We start from the raw sequence: 20117 nt of genomic DNA, 5'->3' as shown, positions 1-20117 counted from the left end.
AATGTCAAAGTGTTAAATTGGTTCTTCTGCTATCTTTTGTTAAAAGATGACTTTTTCTTTTTTTTTTTTTAAAGATTTTATTTATTTATTCAACAGAGATAGAGACAGCCAGCGAGAGAGGGAACACAAGCAGGGGGAGTGGGAGAGGAAGAAGCAGGCTCATAGCAGAGGAGCCTGATGTGGGGCTCGATGCCGGAACGCCGGGATCACGCCCTGAGCCGAAGGCAGACGCTTAACCTCTATGCCACCCAGGCGCCCCAAAAGATGACTTTATTTTCTGAATGTCTTTTTAAAAAAGATTTTGTTTATTTGAGAGAGAGCAGGAGAGCACAAGCAGGGGGAGCTGCAGAGGGAGAGGGAGAAGCAGGCTCCCCCTGAGCAGGGAGCCCGATGTGGGGCTCGATCCTAGGACCCTGGGGCCATGACCTGAGCCAAAGGCAGTTGCTTAACCAACTGAACCACCCAGGCGCCCCTATTTAACACAGAGACTTAGACTTCAGGAGTCTCCACAGCCAAACCTGTCCTTCTGTTAGATGAATGCACTCTATAGATTCAAAGCTCTGAGTAACCCTTAGCTTAAAAGAGTGTTCAGTCCATTCATTCGAAACAAGAAACAAAAAAGCTGACCACCACCCTGGTTGAGATGGGGGTGTGAAAAGGTGAGGATAGAGAGCTCACGGTCATGAGGTAGCTGTCCAAGAGTATCAACCAAATTCAAGGCCAGAGATCGAAGTCCATTAGCCTCACCCTGCTCCTTGTCACCATTCCTTCCCCTGAGAACCAGGAGAAGACCGTAACCTCTGGGCAATAGACAAATTACATATACATATATATATATGTAATATATATATATGTATATACATATATGATGTATTTATTTATTTTAGAGAGGGAGAGAGAAAGAGAGCCTGCAAGCAGGGGGAGGGACAGAGAGAGAGAGAGAGAGAGAATTCCAAGCAGACTCCACACTGAGTGCAGAGCCTGATGTGCAGCTTGATCCCAAGACCCTGAGAACATCACCTGAGCTGGAACCAAGCGTTGGTCACTCAGCTCAACCGACTGAGCCACCCAGCTGCCCCGATAAATGATATTTTGAATAAGTCTTAATACTCCTTTGGCATTTCAGGGTCCTTTGCACAAGATTGAGTCTTTACATTTTTTGTTTCCCCCAACACAGCTACGTGGTGGTTCACGTGTAACAAAAATGAATAGACAATAATAATAGCCACAATTTTCTGAGGGCTTACTGTGAAGCAGTCTGTGCTAAGCAACACGCATGAACGACCCTGAACCTTTTCTGCAGACGAAGACACTCGCACAGACAGAGGTTAAATAACATGCCCGAGATCACACAACTGATGAGTGGCAATGATAAGTGAATTAAGCTAGAACTAAATTCAGTGAATTAAATATTCAATTCATGTTAATAAATTCTTTGAATTTGAAAGAAAAATGTACTAGTGCATGTTTTCACGTTTCTCTTCAATGGAAAAGATGGAAAGAAATAAAAAACATAAGTTGTGCATTCATTCTCAGTTCATCATAACATTTTTTAAAGATTTTACTAATTTATTTGTCAGACACAGAAAGAGAGAGCAGAAGCAGGGGGAGCAGCAGGCAGAGGGAGAAGCAGGCTCCCCTCCGAGCAAGGTGCCAGATGTGGGACTTGATCCCAGAACCCTGGGATCATGACCTGAGCTGAAGGCAGATGCTTAACTGACTGAGCCACCTGGGCACCCCCATCATAACATTTCATTAACCAAAATAACCCCATACCTTGGACATTCTGCATAATTAAGGATTCACATTAGTATATCTTTATGCAATATTTCTGGATTAAAATCAAGCAGATTAAAGCATTAGGTACAAACCAGGTATTTCTCATTTCTTCTTGCACCTGCACCACCTAAAAGGATTCTGTTTTCTATGCTTTAAACTACCTTTTTGTTATTCATTCATTCATCCATTATTTTTTATCTTATCATTTAAGGGAACATATATAAGATGCATACAATACAATAAGAAAAAAGGAGAAGTTTATTTTTTTAAAGATTTTATTTATTTATTTGACGGAGAGAGAGACAGCCAGCGAGAGAGGGAACACAAGCAGGGGGAGTGGGAGAGGAAGAAGCAGGTTCATAGCGGAGGAGCCTGATGTGGGGCTCGATCCCATAACGCCGGGATCATGCCCTGAGCCAAAGGCAGACCCTTAAGGACTGTGCCACCCAGGCGCCCCAGGAAAAGTTGTTTTTAAAAAAGTGGATTAAGCTGTTATTTTTCAAAGAAAACACAATGTCCCTTTCCCTATATGAATGGTAAGCAGTGTGTGAACACACAGTATAATGGAAACACAGAACTCTCACTATTTATTTATTTATTTATTTAATTTATTTATTTTTAAGATTTCACTTATTAACTTGAGAGAGCACAAGCAGGGGGAGGGACACCGGGAGAGGGAGAAACAGACTCCCCACTGACCACGTGGCCAGATGGGGCTCAGTCCCAGGACCCCAAGATCATGACCTGAGCTGAAGGGAGATGTTTAACTGACTGGGATCAAGCCCCACATCATCCAGTTCTCTGCTCAGCAGGGAGCCTGCTTCTCCCTCTCCAGCTCCCCCTGCTTGTGCTCGCCTACTCTCTAACAAGTAAATAAATAAAATCTTTAAAAAAATAAAAGAAATTATCGGAGCCAGAAGAGAAGAATGGATGGAGGAGAGGAGGATAAAAGGAAAGAATAGAGGAAGGGAGGGAGGGAGGAAGAAGAGAGGAGAAGATGGGGGAGGAAAGAGAGAAGAGGAAGGGGCGCCTGTGTGGCTCAGTCCTTAAGCGTCTGCCTTCTGCTCAGGACGTGATTCCAGAGTTTCTGGGATCGAGCCCCACATCGGGCTCCTCCCCTGGGAGCCTGCTTCTTCCTTTCCCACTACCCCTGCTTGTGTTCCCTCTCTCGCTGGCTGTCTCTCTCTCTGTCATATAAATAAATAAAATCTTTAAAAAAAAAGAAAGAGAAGAGGAGAGGTAGGGAGATAAAGAAGAAAGGAGGGAGGGAGGAGAGGAGGAGAGAGAGTGAAAAGGAGGGAGAAAGGAGAGAGGGAAGGAGGGAAGGAAGGAGAAAGAAAAGGAAACCATCTTTCCATACTTCCTTCTGACTTCATAAGAATTCTGTGAGTTATTATCATTATTTCAGTGAACAGTGGTAGTAACCCTAATAGTTGCCCTATTAACCAGTGTTGGAGCACCTATAAAACAGTTCTGGAAGGGAAAACCACAGAGCCCTCAACCCGGCCTGCTCTCTTTTATTTGACAAGTAAGAAGCATGCATACCATCAAGGTGAGCTCAGTATTTGCTTAGGGTTTTCTTCTCTGGATGTAAAATTTACATACAAAAGAATGCACAACACGTTACATTTATTGAATTGAGACAAACTATAGAGTCACTCTTTATCATCGATTCCTTGCTATACCCCAAATCTCTTGTCCCTTGTCCCTTTATTGTACTCACCTGCAGAAACCAAAAACCTGCTTAAACTCAACTCTGCCACCAATAAGAATGTATCCCCGCTATCAGAAACAAAGGTAAGAAAGGAAAAGAAAAATAAAGCAACAAACAAGAAATAAAATTTATTCCTCGGCAGGGGCTCGGGAATATATTTCTAGAAAAACTGAGGCCGGGGGGGGGGGCAGCGGCAGGAAAGTGGGTAATGACCCAGACCCAAAGGGTCCCACCATAAGGGACATGTGTGCTTGTATAGAGAATCTAGAAGCAGAGGCATAGACGCTGTGCCCCAAAGTGTTTCAGGATCCATGGTTGTAATGAGACCCCCTAACTCTGAAAAACAAAAGCTGAAAAAACCCAAACAAGCAGGAGCTCTGGCCAGTTGAAGCAGACCTGGAACGCTCTAAGCACTGTGCAGGCTCGTAGCCCTGTACTGAGATGTGGCTTCATTACTAAACTTCCGGAGGCACAGGACACTGTCAAAGGGCAAGAGTGGTTTTATTTGCACAGTGCACCTGAGCACCAGGCGTGCCCAGAAGACCCCAGTCCAAGCTCCTGTTCCAGGGGACCCGGGAGTCTGGCGGGCTCTGACTTGAGCCGCCTCCTCGAAAGACCTCAGACAGTGCCACCCCGGAGCCCATCACATTCCTTGGATTTCTATTCCCTGCCTAGTAGCGGCTGCCGGATTCGCAGGGCTGGCCCAAGACATTCTCCCAACACGTCTGCACAGTCTCCAGAGCGAGGGTGAGGTCTGGGTCTTACCCTACCCACAGGGGCTTGCACGATCCAGCACAGCGCCTTCCTCTGGGGGACACGTGTGAGCCCAGCTCCGACTTGAAGACTCAACCTCTCTAGCTAGGCACTGCGGGTTCCGATGCCCTCGGGAAAAGTGCTCCTTACCGGAGCTCCCCTTGCAAGTGCACCCGCCTGGTTGATGCCCAAGCCCGGGCCGCATGCGCACCTCCGCGAGCACAACCCCCAGCGGCGGGTGGTATATATAGAGAGGGCGTCTAGTCAGACACTCGGGAACCCTACAACGCCAGGACCGCTTTGCGGGAGCCAGTTGGCAGGCTACTGCTCTCTGCGTCACCCATGGATCCAGGAGGATCCGACGGGGAATCTGCAGAAGACAGCAGCGGGGATATGGAGCTTTCTGGCCAAGACCAGGACGATGACCCCGGCTTCCTCAGCCTGGGAGTCATCGAGGACCGGGAAGAGCCGCAGGGTCGGTGCCGATTGGGATAGGCGCCTGTGTCAAGCCCCTTTAGAAACGTACGTTCCCTGGGCGAGGGGAGCGGTCTGGACACCCCACAGATGCTGCCCCTTGCCCCCTCCTTCCCATAGCCCGGGCTCTCATGCCCTCATCTTTCTGTCTGGATTTCCTCCTTTGCAGAAACCCAGCCTGTGGTGATGTCGCTTACCGGAGATCCCGGAAACACCGGGTATCCCAGAGACCCTGGAGACGCCCTAGACCACGGGACGCAGGGGCGGCAGCGGAAGCGGAAGCGGGGGCGGAGTTCGCACCTGAGCAGGGCCCAACAGCCGCTGAAGTCCAGGAAGAAGCAGACAGCGACGGTGACGGTGATGGTGTCGCCGATAGTGATGGCGTTGGCGATGGCGATGGCATCAGCGTTGGCGATGGCGGTAGCGATGGCGATGGTGACGGCGACGGGGTCGGCGGTAGCGATAGCGGTGGCGGTAGCGGTGGCGATGGCGGTGGCAATAGTGATGGAGATGGCGTCGGCGATGGCGATAGCGATGGCGATAGCGATAGCGATGGCGATGGCGTCGGCGAGGAGGCGGACAGCGATGGAGCCGGAGAATTTCCACCGCCTGCGCAGAGGCAGGAGGGGCAGGAGGGGCCGCCGTCGCCGGAGGGGCCACCGCCCCAGGCCACCGGCGCTTGTCCCTTGCCGGCAGAGCGGCAGCAGGCGGCCCAGCGCATCGCGTTTAGCCGGCTGCAGCTGTGCGAGCTGGAGGGCTTGTTCCAGTGCACCCAATATACCAACGCGTTCACGCGGTAAGCGGGCTGCAGCGCTGGGCTCGGGCTCCGGGTTCATGGACGGCGGGCGTCGGGTGGGCCTGGGCGGCCTGGGCGGCCTGGACGGGTTTTCAGCGTCTCTTTCCTCGCGGCTCCTGGAAAATCCAGCGGCCTCGAGGCTGCCGGGCCCGCTGGCACTCAGGCTTTGGCGGGAGCTGAGCGCTCTGCGGGTGGAGCCGCGAAGGCTGGACGTTCGGACAGATTTGAACGCGTCTAGCCCGGAAAGTGTACGCTGCCCTTAATATAAAAAGTCCTACTGGAAGCATGGTGGGCGGGGCGAGGGCGAGAAGTCTGAGTCGATGGAGCGAATGGATTAGGATCCTACCTTTGTTTAATATCGTGATGAATCTACTCGTCGTGAATTATTTCTGCACTCATTTTTAAAAATTTATTTATTTTAAGTACTCTCTACACCCACCGTGGGACCCCTGCACCCAGTTTTACATTTTTAAGTACTGAAGTTGAAAACTGTCTGGATTAGTGAATATTCTGCTTTCCCTTAGATTTTGCTAGAGGTCTTTAAAAAATTTAAAAGTTAAAAAAAAAAAAAAGAAAGAAAGAAAAGGGCGCCTTGCTGGCTCAGTCAGTAGAGCCTGTGACTCTTGATTTCGGGGTCTTAAGTTCGAGCCCCACGCCCGTTCTAGAGATTATTTAAAAATAAAATCTTAAAAAAAAAAAGGAAAATTAAACCTTGCTTGAGGGAAAGCTGCCCTGCAGAAGGAAACCTCAAGCTAGAGGTCACAGAACAAAGAGTGTTGGGGGTGTGGCGTCAGCGGGTGTGGGCGGGGGTAGCGGAGGGGGAAGTCAGTGATACCAAAACTTGAAAATAAGCACAACCAAAGAATGAACAGCAGTTTGTGCCATCCCTTAGCACCTAGTGGGAATGTACTCTAACTTCATCATCACTGAGTGAGAGAGAGAGAGAGATGGGGGGAGAGTCAGAGAGAGAGAGAGAGAGGGACGGCCAGCACCTTATTGGAGGGCTCTAATTTAATCCATAAAATGGGTAAGAGCAATGACTGAAAGTCTGTAGAGAGAGATCCTCAGGGATTTTTCTCCATTTGGAAGTTGGTAACACGAAAAGAAACTGAATTAGAACGTCGTGTGTTCTTGGGGACTGTGCCTCCTTTACCCAGGAGACTTGGCTTTCCTTCTAATTCTTTGCCAACCGCGTCTCACTGTAAATCCTGAAATGGTGTGACTTTTCCTAGTGTAGAGATTGGTTCCTAAAATGTCACTGACATCTCCCTGACAAGTTTAAAAAGAGGAAGGAAAAATCCTCTATTTTAATTCACCCCGACTCCAAATACTGAGTACTTGGGATTTTCTCCCCCCAGGCAAGCGCTTGCAAGATTCATGGATGTGCCTGAAGCCAGAGTGCAGGTCAGTAAACCCGAAAAAAACCCCACCATTTAGCTGAGAGCTGTTCTAAAACCGGCTTCAGGACTTGGACACCTTTGTTAGACCTTCTCACCTTCCTGGGGTTTGGTTGCTTTTTCTAGCTTTGGGAAATAAGTGTTGAACTTTGGGGTCTTGGTGGAGCAAAACGGGATAAACAAAGCCCAGGTTTGGGAAATTGCCCGTTTCCAGAGGGAACATGATTTCTTAAAGGAATGAGAAAAATTAGTATAGTACAGTATCCCTTGTATACAAATATGTATATACGTTTGTATAAACTGTACCTGTATATACTTTTAGATGTCACTGAATTAGACATAGAATACACATATTTATACAGATTTTAAAATATAATATAGATAAAAATATAATCATAATTATAGATCACGTATAGTATAGGTACTATTTTTATATGTAATATATCCCTATATACTAACATATGTATGTGTTTAGATATACATATGTAATATAGAAATACATGGAATGTAGTAAATATAAATACAAGTTATATAAGATATAAAATACATTTAATTCATAGAATATATGCTTATATATTTATCTAATACAGAATATATATTGGATATGTTAGATGTATATATAATAAATATGCAGTATATCGAAAGTATTTTGTTTTTTTAAGTATATTCTATAACAGATAAATACCGTATATATCGATATGACATGTTATGGCTAATATAAAAGATATTAATATAATTCACATATAATTATTATCTACGATATTATTAATATAGTCTTATGTAATATATAATTACCATATACTATAGCCAATAGATTGTTCTTTACCGTATCATTATGGATTAATATTTATTTATTATTAATTGGTAGTAGTTATTTATTAGCATGTTAATATGTTGATATAGCAGTACCATTACACAGTATTAATGCTTCTCAACAATATTATCATCATGTATTATTTGATTATTATACTATAAGGGTATATTTATGGAATTCATATATATATACTCATGTGACTTGTATATACACAAGTATATATTATATAGAATATGTTTCTGTATAACCCATTTGATAATAATATATGCAGAAACATCAATATTTTATATAAATGCGAAGAAAGGAATACCCACAAGCACGCACACTCACATACAGCTCAAGTCCTGAAAGGATTATCGCGGACGCAGCACTTCATCCTCGGGTCACATTGGGATGGAGCCTGAAGTGGCAATCATTCCAATTAATGCACCAAGGAGTTGAATGACACTAATTTACTGAAAACAAGCCTAAGCTCTTTGCATAAGGGGTGAATTTGGAAATATTTTGGCACAGGCTTGAGGGGAGATTTCGCACATACGACACAGCAGATAAGCAACTACCTTATGTCCAGTGCCGCCGACACGTACCGGGAGGGTAGAGCGTCAAGCACAAGCGCCCGGGCTCCTGCTGTTGGTTTGTCCTCTCGATATGTGATTTTCTTCGCTCTAGGATTCAGATGAAAACAATCTTGTCATTATAAAATGACTTTATTTTTAATTTATTTTAAACGTTTAAAAATTAATTTTTACTGTGATTGCTTTTAGTGCAAATGCCGGGGCCTCTTCCTTTTTTTTTTATTTAAAAAAATTTTTAAATATATATGATTTCTGGGGCACCTGGGTGGCTCAGTCTGTTAAGGGTCTGCCTTTGGCTGGGTCATGATCCCAAGGTCCCGGGATGGAGCCCCTTGTTGGGCTCCCTGCCCGTAGCAGGGCCTGCTTCTCCCTCTCCCTCTCCCCCCGCCACTCCCCCTGCTTGTGCTCTCTCCCTCTATCTCTCAAATAAATTTTAAAAATCTTAAGAAAATAATATATGATTTTTTTTAAAGATTTTATTTATTTGAGAGAGAGTGAGTGAGAGAGAGAGCGAACACAAGCTGGGAGGGGCAGAGGGAGAAGCAGACTCCCCACTGAGCAGGGAGCCCGACATGGGGCTGGATCCTGGGACTCTAGGATCTTGACCCCAGTCAAAGGCAGACGCTCACCTGACTGAGCTTCTCAGGCGCCCTAGTGTATATGGTTTCCTGCTCTAGGATTCAGACAAAGGCAATTGTACTTTGTAAGTAAGAAAATATTTTATTTTACTTAAAAGATTTTAAATTTCATCCTTTTTAGAACTGTTGCTTTTAAGTATTTGGTAAACAGGTGTGGACAGTGATGGGCCTACTTCTTCATTTTCTGGAAGTCCTTGGTACGTCAGCCTGAAAACCTTGTTATATGGTAGATCGTGCATTACGGTGGAGATGGGGGGGGAGGTGCCACCTTTGAAATCTGTCTAAAAGAGAAAATAAACGAAAGCAACAATTTTGAGCAGGCTTCCACCAAGCTCACAGCTGGAGGCCGATCCCACCAGGCGCCTGCCATCGGAGCACAGGTGGAAGCAGAAGGCGAGAATGATGCCTTGCGGAATACGACTGCCCATTCCAATTTCTGAAACTACCAGAGGCGTTAGTGAATATTCCTTTGAGGAATGTCTGACCGCTGACAGTTTGATCTTCCTTTTGGGGTCCTTTTATGAAGAGATTGTGTGGAATTTGTCACTAGTGGGGACTGGCTCTTAGTTCAGGCTGGATTCTGACATGTGCTAATTGGAAAGACTTTTTCATTGGCTCAGTCAGTGAGGGCTAATTTGTGGGTCAATGGATCAAGGGGTGATTGAGACCATAGAGCGTAAGTGGAATCAAAGGATAATTTGGAAAAAAAAAAAAAGAGAAATAAGAGGGAAAGAATGAAGAAGATTCAGGGCGGGTTTATTAGCTTTGCTGTATGCACACAGTGTAATTTGTGGGATGGAAAAGGGCTGCAGAAGAGAAGTAGGGAGGCCAGACCGGCAGCCAAGAAAGCAGGCCCCCAGACCGGGGGCTGGGCTCACAGTCAGGTGTGGCCAGGGCTGGGCAGGCCCACGCCTCTCTGCTTTGTGGAGCAGGCAAAGCAAGCTCGGAGGAACAGGTAGCCTGAAGTTCGGGTGAGTTGATGTTGGCCTCCTCGAGCTTGCACTGTGCTCTCTCAGTCGGGGTCTGAAGGGAAAAGGAGCCACAAGACACAAATGGGGAAAAACACAAAATGTTCTCATCCATTTCCAAACTCTACAACACTTTGAATTTTCTTTTTTTCTTTTTTTTTTTAAAGATTTTATTTATTTGACAGAGAGAGCGAGCACAAGCAGGGGGAGCGGCAGGCAAGGGGAGAAGGAGAAGCAGGCCTCCCGCTGAGCAGAGAGCTGGATGGATGAGGGGCTCAATCCCAGGACCCTGGGATCCCGACCTGAGCTGGCAGAAGCTTAACCGACTGAGCCACCCAGGCGCCCCAGCACTTTTAATTTTCAAAGAAATGTTTCCCAGTGTTATTAAGACATAAGCTACGTAGGTTCTGTATCCATTTAAGGTGTATGGCATAATGATCTGACATACCTAGTGTGAACTAATTAGCACGGTAAGTTTAGTTACATCCATCATGTCCTAAAGAGGCAGGTGAGAAAGGAGAAAGAAAATTGAGAAAGACACAATTTGTTCTTTGTGATGAGAAGTCTAAAATTGACTCTCGTAACTGTCACAGACACCACAGGGCAGTGTTAAGTATAGTCTGTATGCGACGTTATAGTCCTAGCACTTATTTTTCCTAAAATGGCAAGTTTTTACCTTTTGACCACCTTCAGGCAGTTCGTCCACCCACCCCCTCTAAAAGTGGTCACAAATCTGATCTCTTTTTCCATGAGTTTGCTGGGTTTTTTATTTTTAGATTGCACCTATCACTGAGATCATCAAGTGCTTGTGTGAAGATTTTAATGGATGTCCCCCCAAGTGCAGTAAGAGTTGTTTGAATCCAGTATTAGAAATACGGAACTAGTCTCAGTGTATACCTCGGTTAGGCTACTAGGCATTTCTGTAGGCTACTAGGCATTTCTGTAGGTTTGGCCTCCGATAAGCTTGGATCCCCCCAAAATGAGGTCCACAGCGCTGGTGTTTTTAGACCGCCTATTTATGCCGCAGGAAGACCAAAGAGTAAGATGGCAGAGAGCACATGAGGCAAGAGAGAGAGGAGGCCCTTTGTCTCAAAGGACATTTGCAAACTGGGAATGTCCAAAAATAGTAAATGCAAAGAAATTCCATTACGTAGGATGCGGAGAGGACAGTGGAGTCCAAAGCACAGGTTTTATCCGTAGGGTTCATAGCTGGCAGATATCAGGGAGGAGCCATTTTGTGACTCCTCACCCACGTGGTGGTTGACTGTCTCCCTACAATGTCAGTTTCACCTTCTTGCCTTCAGAATGCTGGAGGATTGCACTTACATGTGGAATCGTAAAAACCAAAGTGAAGAAACAAAGCTGCTACAGACTCACAGAGGACAAAATGGAGGTTGCTAGAGGGGAGGGGGTGGGGGCATGGGAAAAAGACTCGAAGGGGATTAGGAGGTACCAACTTCCGTTAAAAAATAAATCAGGCACGGGGATGCAAAGTACAGCATAAGGAATATAGTCAATAACACTCTAATCATTTTGTGTGGTGACAGCCGGTGACTACACTTCTCGGGAGCATTTTGTAAGGTAGAGAATTGTTGAATCACTATGTTGTACACCTGAGACGAATACTGTCTTGTAGGTAACTCTACTTCAGTGAGAAACAGAAAAAAGGATAAGGCATGGGCCGGGGCTCTCCTGGTTGAGTAGAGGGGCCTAGGAGGTCCTGCCCCACGGGGCGCCAGGGGTCCTGTCCAGGGTGCTGGGACGTAGGCAGAGCAGAGCAGCTGACGGGGCGCTGAGCCCAGGAAAGCCTGCGGAGGGTGGTGCAGGCTGCAGGCTGGGGAGCTGACAACAGTGACGGCGGTGTGCCTCTTTGCCCTCAGTCTGTTGGCCGGGCAAAGATTTTATGAATTGAGGAAATCTGGTCCTAGTTCGTCTAAACATCCATTGTCCCCAGTGTCTAGACTCTTGAGGTAGTGTCCAGTGCTTCGGCTTCCTCCCCTCCCAGCAAGACAAGCCACAGGCTCCTGGGCCCTCCATGCCCAGGCCTCGCTCACAATGCCACCTTTCTCACTATGACGAGGTTTCAGAAGAGGAATGACCCTTGAGTCATTCTTAAAGGAAAGCTCTTGTTGAAAGATCCAGCACGGCCCTGTGGATTAGTTACTTACTCTCTGTTGAAGATGGGCTGTTCAGAATGGGGGCTGTATCCCATCAGCAGGACTTCTGAATGATACTGAGCTTCCCCCATCAGTAGGGTGATGCCTGCCTAGCGACTAGGGGTTAGTGGCAGCCCGACGGCTGCTGGTCAGCTGTGAGGACACACACAACCCAGGCGTCAGAGTCACAGCAGGGCCAGAGAGCAGTGCCTCAGCTGCACATGCTGCTGAGGACGGGAAGAGTAATATGGCAGTTGGGAGCACAGAGTCCAAGCATGGAGCCGGGACAGAGCCTGGCACATCGTGGGTGCTATCTCGGGGTGAGCTGCAGGGAGGCCCGTGGCGGTAACTTCCCTAAGCTGTTTTAGCAAGAAGGAACTAGCTTCTCTGATGCAGTTTCCAACCTGAAGGGCATAGAGAGTAGCCTGCTGTGTTTTGTCCTGTATGACATTCGATGCTCAATGTACTAAAATGTCCTTTTTTGCTCTCTGATTGAAGGTTTAAGAATAGGAGGGCCAAGTGGAGGAGACGCCAGAGGGCAGTGAGGTTCAGAAACACGCCCCCGGTGGCCCTGGTCCCTCCCGTCGTCATTAACTTGGGTGGACCCTGCCATGCCCACCTCATTCCGGAGCTGGAGTGCGTATAGGTTCTTCAGGAGCCACCGCCACTGGGGCTACGTCAGCAGCCCATGCCTCTCTTTCCTGTTGTCTTCTTGCCTCCCCTGCCCTGGCTTCCTCCACCTTTCCCTCCGTGCGGCTGCCCTCCTGTGCTCGCTCCCGGTCTCCTACCGTCGGTGGCTCTCTTGTGAGCCCTTTGCCCACACAATGGCCTAGGCGGCGGTTTTTTCCCACGGTGCTTTTGAGCGCATTCCCGTTCTGTGTCGCTCAGGGTTAAGAGCAGTTCCCGAAATGCCCGCGAAATGTACTCGAGAGAAGGGCAAATTCACGGACCCTCTCTTTGGGGGCACTTGTCTTTTCAATAAAGTTTTGAATTCATTCTCTGTGTATTTGTTTTGCTTGTGGTACGGGGTGAGTGCACGTGATGGACGGTGCCGCTCCTCCTGGAAGGCAAGGAAGCCTGCTTTCGTGCAGCCGCGTCCCTGAGCCCCCATCAGGAGGCCACGGCCATCTCCGAAGTTCCCCAAGTGCCCACGCAGCCGGCTTACGAGGAGCCACCCTGTCCTGCAGCACCCCATCTTCCCCCGGCCCTCCCACCCCCCGTGCCCCAGCGGGACGGCGCCGCCATGCAAGACGGGGTGGCGTCAGCCTCTAGGGAGAGAACAGTGTGCTTCCAGGCGGGGCTGAGGCCCAGTCGCGGCGAGGAGCTGAGGCCCACCCGGGCACTGGAAGGGACACTTGCAAGGGGCTACTCACGGGGCTCCCGGAGAAGCGGCAGCCGCGCGTTCTGCTGGTGCTCGCCCAGGGGTGTCCGATGCCGGCCCTTTGGGTGGAGGAGACGCGCAGACCGCATTCCGGCGGGAGGGTCCTGCGTCCGCAAAGGTACCTCGAGAGGGGGCCCCCCTTCGAGGCCAGCGCTGGGCTCTGTGTCCTCCCTTTCGTCCCTCCCTAGAGGCCGAGGGCCCAGCATCGCTCGGTCGTCAGCTCCAGCCGCCCGGCACCTTTCGGCGAGATCGTGCCCGGGGCCGGTGGTCCGTGCGTGCAGTGGTTCCAAGTCCGCGGCGGAGAAAGGACGTGGGTTTTGTCCTCTGGGACTCGGGGAGGGAGAGGGGCTCCTGCGGAACCGAGGCCGTGTACCTGTTGCCCGATCGGTTTATTTACACTGGCACACAGCACCCTTCTTGTTGCCAGGACGACCCCAGCCCTGGGGACGAGTTTTGCCGGTGCACCCAAAATGTCTCCCCCGGTCCCCCAGGTTTAGGTTGTGGCGGCGCAGTGGCTTCTGTGAGCGAGGCGTCCTAGGTCTCCCGTGTCCACGATCGGGTGGCCCCCTCCTGCGGTAGCAGTGGTTCCGGGGTGTTGCCTCGGGGTGGGGGAAGCGTAGCTTTCTTCGAAGCTCCCCCCTAGCCCTGCGAAGCTGTGGGCTTTCTGCGTAGCCGCGGCTGTGACTCGCCTCCTTCCTCCCTGCAGAGACCTGGGTGGCCTCAGCACTTAGCCGTGGGCTCTGGGCCCCGTCCTACATCTCCCTCTCAAGGTGTGTTCTCTGGAGCTGTCTGTGCACCATCTTCGCGTCGGATTCCAGGATCCTTGGTGTAAATAGCAATTTTTGAAACTACTTGTGGTATGTATGTTGTTTGACAACGTCCTATTTCTTTTATTTGTGTAATTTAATAGTGGCAGACGCTAGAGGGAAACTGGGTGTTTTTTAAAATGTTATTTCATTTTATATTTTATTTTACTGTTTATTTTGGTTTTTATTTTCTTTATATATTGTATTTTTCCTTTATTCTTTTTTATTATAGTATATTTTATTTTACAGTGTATTTTTATTGTTTTATTCTTTTTTATTAAAGTTATTATTTTATTTTGATTTTCGTGGGTATATTTTTTGTTTTTTACTTAAAAATTTTTAATAGAAATGTAGTTTACCTAAAATATTATCGTAATTTCAAATGTGCGGCGTAGTGATTCGACAATTATGTATATTTGGAATTGCTCACCTTGGAAGTGTAGTTAACCCTCTGTCACCATAGAAAGTTAATATTACATCATTGTTTATATTCTGTATGCCATAGTTTTCATTGTGGAGACGTATTTATTTTCTGACTGCAATTTCGCACCTCTTAATTCCCTTCAGCTATTTTGCCCATCCCCCACCCCTCCCTTTGGGAACCTCGTTTTTTCTCTCCATTTTTGATTCTGTTTATTTTGTTGATTTGTTTTTTAGATTCCACTTTTTAGCGAATTCGTGTGGTGTTTGTGTTTCCCTGTCTGAGATTTCGGGTAGCATTAATACCGTCTGGTTCCATCCAGGTTACCACTAATGGTAATCATTCTTTAGTATGGCTGAGTAAATATTCTGTTGTGCATATCTACCACATCTTTTATATCCAGTCATCCATGGATGGATGCCTCAATTGATTCCATATCTTTCCTATTGTAGATAATGCTGGAATCAACATTAGGGTGAATATATTTTTTAATGTTCATGTTTTTGTTTTTGTTTGGGTAAATACCCAGAAGTAGAATTATTGTATTGTATGATACCTGTATGTTTAGTTTTTTGAGGAAAGTCCATAGTGTTTCTCATAGCAGCTGCATCAATTTACGTTCCCACCAACATTGCAGAAGGGTTCCCTTTTCTACATATCATGTGCAACGTTTGTTTTTTTTTGTCTTTTCCACCCTGGGCATCCTGACTGGTGTCAGATAATATCGTGGTTTTGATTTGCATTTCCCTGATATTTAGTGATGTTGAGCATCTTTTTATGTGTCCATTGGCCATATGTAATTTTTTTTTTCAAAGAAAAATGTCTGTTTAGGCACTCTGCCCTGTTTTGATTCAATTTTTGTTTTGGTGTTGAGTTGTATGGGTTGATTATAAATTTTGAATATTATCCCCTTATCAGATATATGACTTGCAAATATTTTTCTCTATTCTTGAGGTTGCCTTTTTGGTTTTTTGGTGATTTCTATTGCTGTGCAAAAGCTTTTCAGTTTGGTGTAGTCCCATTTAATTATTTTTGCTTTTTTTCCCCTGTGCCTGAGGAGACCTAACCAGAAAAATACTGTTATGGCTGATGTCTGTAAATTCTCTGTGTTTTCTTTTAGGAGTTTTATGGTTTCAGATCTTACATTTTGGTCTATTTTATTTTATTTTTATTTATTTATTTTTTTTTTTTTAAAGATTTTATTTTTATTTATGTGACAGAGAGACAGCCAGCGAGAGAGGGAACACAGCAGGGGGAGTGGGAGAGGAAGAAGCAGGCTCATAGCGGAAGAGCCTGATGTGGGACTCGATCCCGGATCGCCAGGATCACGCCCTGAGCCAAAGGCAGACGCTTTAACGACTGCGCTACCCAGGCGCCCCTATTTTATTTTATTTTATTTTATTTTATTTTATTTTATTTTATTTTATTTTATTTATTAAGTAGGCTCCATGTCCAGGCTAGAGCCGAACATGGGGCTTGAACTCCTGACACTGAGATGAAGACCTGAGCTGACATCAAGAGTCAGATGCTTAACCATCTGAAGCACACAGGCGCCCCTTACATTTTGGTCTTTTACTTATTTTCAGTTTATTTCCATGTATTGTGCAAGAAAATGATCCAGTTTCATTCTTTTGCATGTGGCTGTTAATTTTTCCAGCACCATTTATTGAAGAGACTGGTTTTTTTCTCTACTGTACATTCTTGTCTCCTTTGTCATAGATTAATTGACCATGTAAGCTTGGTTATATTTCTGAGCTGTTATGTTCTATTTTTTAAAGATTTTATTTATTTACTTGAGAGAGCGAGAGCACCCAAGTGCACGTGTGAGAGAGCTTGAACAGAGGAGAGGGGCAGAGGGAGAGGGAGAAGCAGACTCCCCGCTGAGCATGGAGCCTGAAGTATGACTAGATCCCAGGACTCTGAGATCACAACCTGAGCCAAAGGCAGCCACTTAACCAACTGAGGCACCTAGGCGCCCCTGGGCTGTTATGTTCTATTGATCTATGTATCTGTGTTTGTGCCTGTAGTACCATTCTGCTTTGATTACTATTGCTTTGTAGTATAGTTTGAAATTTGGTATTGTGATACCTCCAGATTTGTTCTTAAGGTTGCTTTGGCTATTCTGGTTCTTTTGTGGTTCCAAGGAAATTTTAGGTTTATTTGTTCTAATTCTGTGAATCCATTTGCAATGACATGGATGGAGCTAGGGCATATAATGCTACATAGTCATGTGTGAAATTAAAGAAGCAAAACAAACGAGCAAAGGAAAAAAAGAGAGAGAGACAAACCAAGAAATAGACTCTTAAATATAAAGAACAAACTGATGGTTACCAGAGGGTAGGTGGGTGGAGGGATGGGTGAAATAGGTGATGGGGATTAAGGAGTGCACTTGTCTTGATGAGCGCTGGGTGATGTATGGAGTTGTTTAGTTACTATATTGTGTACATGAAATTAATATAACACTGTTTGTTAACTATAGTGGAATTAAAATAAAGCTTAACAGAAAAACAAAAAAAAACACCCCACTGTAAGTATTTTCTTAGGGTTGGTATTAAACCTGTGGGTTGCTTTGTGTATTATAGACATTTTAACAATATTCATTCTTCCAATCTATAATCATAGTATATATATCTTTCTATTTATTTGTTTCTCCTTCAATTTCTTTTTTCATTAACAATTATTTTTTTACGTTTTGCTTAATTTGAAATAGTTGACATACAATATTACTAGTTTTAGGTATACAACTTGGTGATTGGAGAATTCTCTATATAATGCATTTTGCGATTTTCATCATACATGTAGTTACCTTCTGTCACCATACAACATTATAATATTATTGACTATATTTTCTGTTATACCTTTCATCTCTGTTACATTTATTTTATTTTATTTTTTGAAGATTTATGTATTGGAAAGTGAGAGTGAGTGGGAGGAAGGGCAGAGGGAGAGAATCTTTAAGCAGACTCCCTGTGGAGGGCAGAGCCTATTGTGGGGTTCAGTGCTCGATCTCACAACCCATGAGATCATGACTTGAACTGAAACCCAAGAGTCTGGCACTTAACCCACTGAGCCACCCAGGCACCCCTGTGACATTTATTTGATAAGTGGTAGTTTATTACTCTTAATTCCCTTCACCTATTTTGCCTATTCCATCCCTTACCCCCTTTCCTCTGGCAGCCACCAGTTTGTTCTCTGTTTATGAGTTTGTTTCGGTTGTTTGTTTGTTTATGAATTTGTTTTGTTTTTTTTAGAATCCACATACAGGTGAAATCATTTGTTATTTGTCCTCTCCATTTGATTTATCTTATGCGGCATAATACTCTCTAGGTCCATCTGTGGTTTTGTGAATGGGAAGATTTCATTCTTTTTTATGGCTGAGTAATATTCCATTGCATGTGTATTTCACATCTTTTTTGTTTATCAATGGACACAGGTTTCTTCAATGTCTGGGCTTTGTATATAATCCTGCAATAAACATAGGGGTACATATATCTTCTTGAATTAGTGTTTTTGCATTCTTTGGGTATATACCCAGTAATGGAATTACTGGATCATATGGTATTTTCTATTTTTAATTTTTTGAGGAACTTTTATAGTGTTTTCCACAGTGGTTACACCAATTTACATTTCCACAAACAGTGCACACAGGTTTCCTTTTCTCTACATCCTCACCAACAGTTGTTATTTCTTGACTTATATTTTAGTCATTCTCACTCATGTGAGGTGATATCTCATGTTGTTTTGATTTCCATTTCCCTGGTAACTAGTGATGTTAAGCATCTTTTAATGTATATTGACCATCTATATGTGTTTTTTGGACAAATGTGACGATTTGTATAACATTGTAATATAATTTGAAATCTGGAATTGTGGTATTTCCAGCTTTGTTCTTCTTTCTCAGGATTGCTTTGTCTATTCGGGGTCTTTCATAGTTCCATACAAATTTTAGGATCATTTGTTCTAAATCTGTGAAAAATATTATTGGTATTTTGATAAGCATTGCATTGAATTTGTAGATTGGTTTGGTTAGTATGGACATTTTAACAATATTAATTCTTCTAATCAATGTGGAGGGTATATCTTACCATTAATTTATATTGTGTTCAGTTTTTTTTTAAAGATTTTATTTATTTATTTGACAGAGAGAGAGAGACAGCCAGCGAGAGAGGGAACACAAGCAGGGGTAGTGGGAGAGGAAGAAGCATGCTCCCAGTGGAGGAGCCTGATGTGGGGCTCAATCCCAGGACCCTGGGATCACGCCCTGAGCCAAAGGCAGATGCTTAACGACTGAGCCACCCAGGCGCCCCTGTGTTCAGTTTTTTTATCAGTGTTTTATTGTTTTCAGATTACAGTCTTTCAACTTGGTTAAATTTATTCCTAAGCAATTTTTTCTGGTGCAATTGTAAATGGGATTGTTTTCCTAATTTTTTTCCTGATATTTTGTCGTTATTGTGTCGAAACACAACAGATTTCTGTATATTGATTTTATATCTTACATGTTTACTGAATTTATTAATTCTAGTATTTTTTGGTGGTCTTTAGGGTTTTTTATATATAGTATACTACATAGTGTATAGTATTATGTCATCTGCAAATAGTGATAGTTTTACTTCTTCCTTACCAATTTGGATGCCATTTATGTATTCTTCTTGTCTGCTTTCTGTGGTTAGTCCTTCCAGTATTGTATTGAAATAAAAGAACCCTTGCCTTCCTAATCTTAGAAGAAAACCTCTCAGCTTTTTAACATTGAGTATGATGTTTGTTGTTTGTCATGTATGGTCTTTATTTTTTTAAGGTATGTTCCTTCTATATCTACTTTGTTGAGAGTGCTTCTCATGAATAGATGCTCAATTTTGTGAAATTTTTTTTCTGCATCTGTTGAGATGATTATACGATTTTTATATTTCATTTCTTAATGTGGTGTATCTCAAGGATTGATCTGGAGATACTGAATCATCCTTGCATCCCTGGAATAAATATCACTGGATCGTGGTGAATGGTCCTCTTAATGTACTATTGAACTAATTTTGCAAATATTTTATTGAGGATTTTTGCATGTATGTTCATCAGGGTTATTGACCTGTAATTTTCTTTTATTGTAGTGTCTTTGTCTGCTTTGATATCAGGGTAATGCTAGCCTTGTAAAATCAATTCAGAAGCATTTTTTCCTCTTCTCTATTCAAGAAGGATAGGTATTAATTCTTCTTTGAATGTTTGGTAGAATTTAAAGTGTTGCCTTCAGGGTGCCTGATTAGCTCAGTTGGAGGAGTGTGCAACTCTTGATATCAGATCATTAGTTCAAGCCCCACATTGGGTGTAGAGATTACTTAAATAAATAAATCAATAAATCCTGAAAAAAATAAAGTGTTGCCTTCATAAATAAAAATTTAAAACAAATCACTACGCAGATATTTGCAACCTATATAATAAAAAAGATTTACATTC

General features: G+C 44.4%; 1 protein-coding gene and 1 long non-coding RNA gene across 6 annotated transcripts in view; one reads left to right on the top strand and one right to left on the bottom strand.

The window, feature by feature from the left end:
• LOC123778992 (uncharacterized) overlaps positions 1–13578 on the bottom strand; it is a 36895-nt gene extending 23317 nt beyond the window's left edge. The window contains exons 1-3 of one of the 3 annotated variants that reach the window (XR_015723225.1): positions 13438–13578; positions 8288–8392; positions 8058–8127 (exon numbers count right to left, since the gene is read on the bottom strand). The gene's annotated coding sequence lies outside the window, so the exon portion shown is untranslated. The remainder of the gene's footprint in view (positions 1–8057; positions 8128–8287; positions 8393–13437) is intronic. The other 2 variants (XR_015723226.1, XR_015723227.1) reach the window with 2 other exon arrangements.
• A 564-nt stretch (positions 13579–14142) lies between these two features.
• LOC123803434 (uncharacterized) overlaps positions 14143–20117 on the top strand; it is a 67159-nt gene continuing 61184 nt past the window's right edge. For all 3 annotated transcript variants that reach the window (XR_015723230.1, XR_015723228.1, XR_015723229.1), the window contains exon 1: positions 14143–14302. This is a non-coding gene — a long non-coding RNA (uncharacterized LOC123803434). The remainder of the gene's footprint in view (positions 14303–20117) is intronic.

The sequence above is a fragment of the Ursus americanus genome, chromosome X (genome assembly GCF_024610735.1).
Source record: "Ursus americanus isolate L20-20 chromosome X, mUrsAme1.1.p, whole genome shotgun sequence".
Lineage (NCBI taxonomy): Eukaryota > Metazoa > Chordata > Mammalia > Carnivora > Ursidae > Ursus > Ursus americanus.
This window is presented reverse-complemented; position numbering and strand designations above follow the sequence as displayed.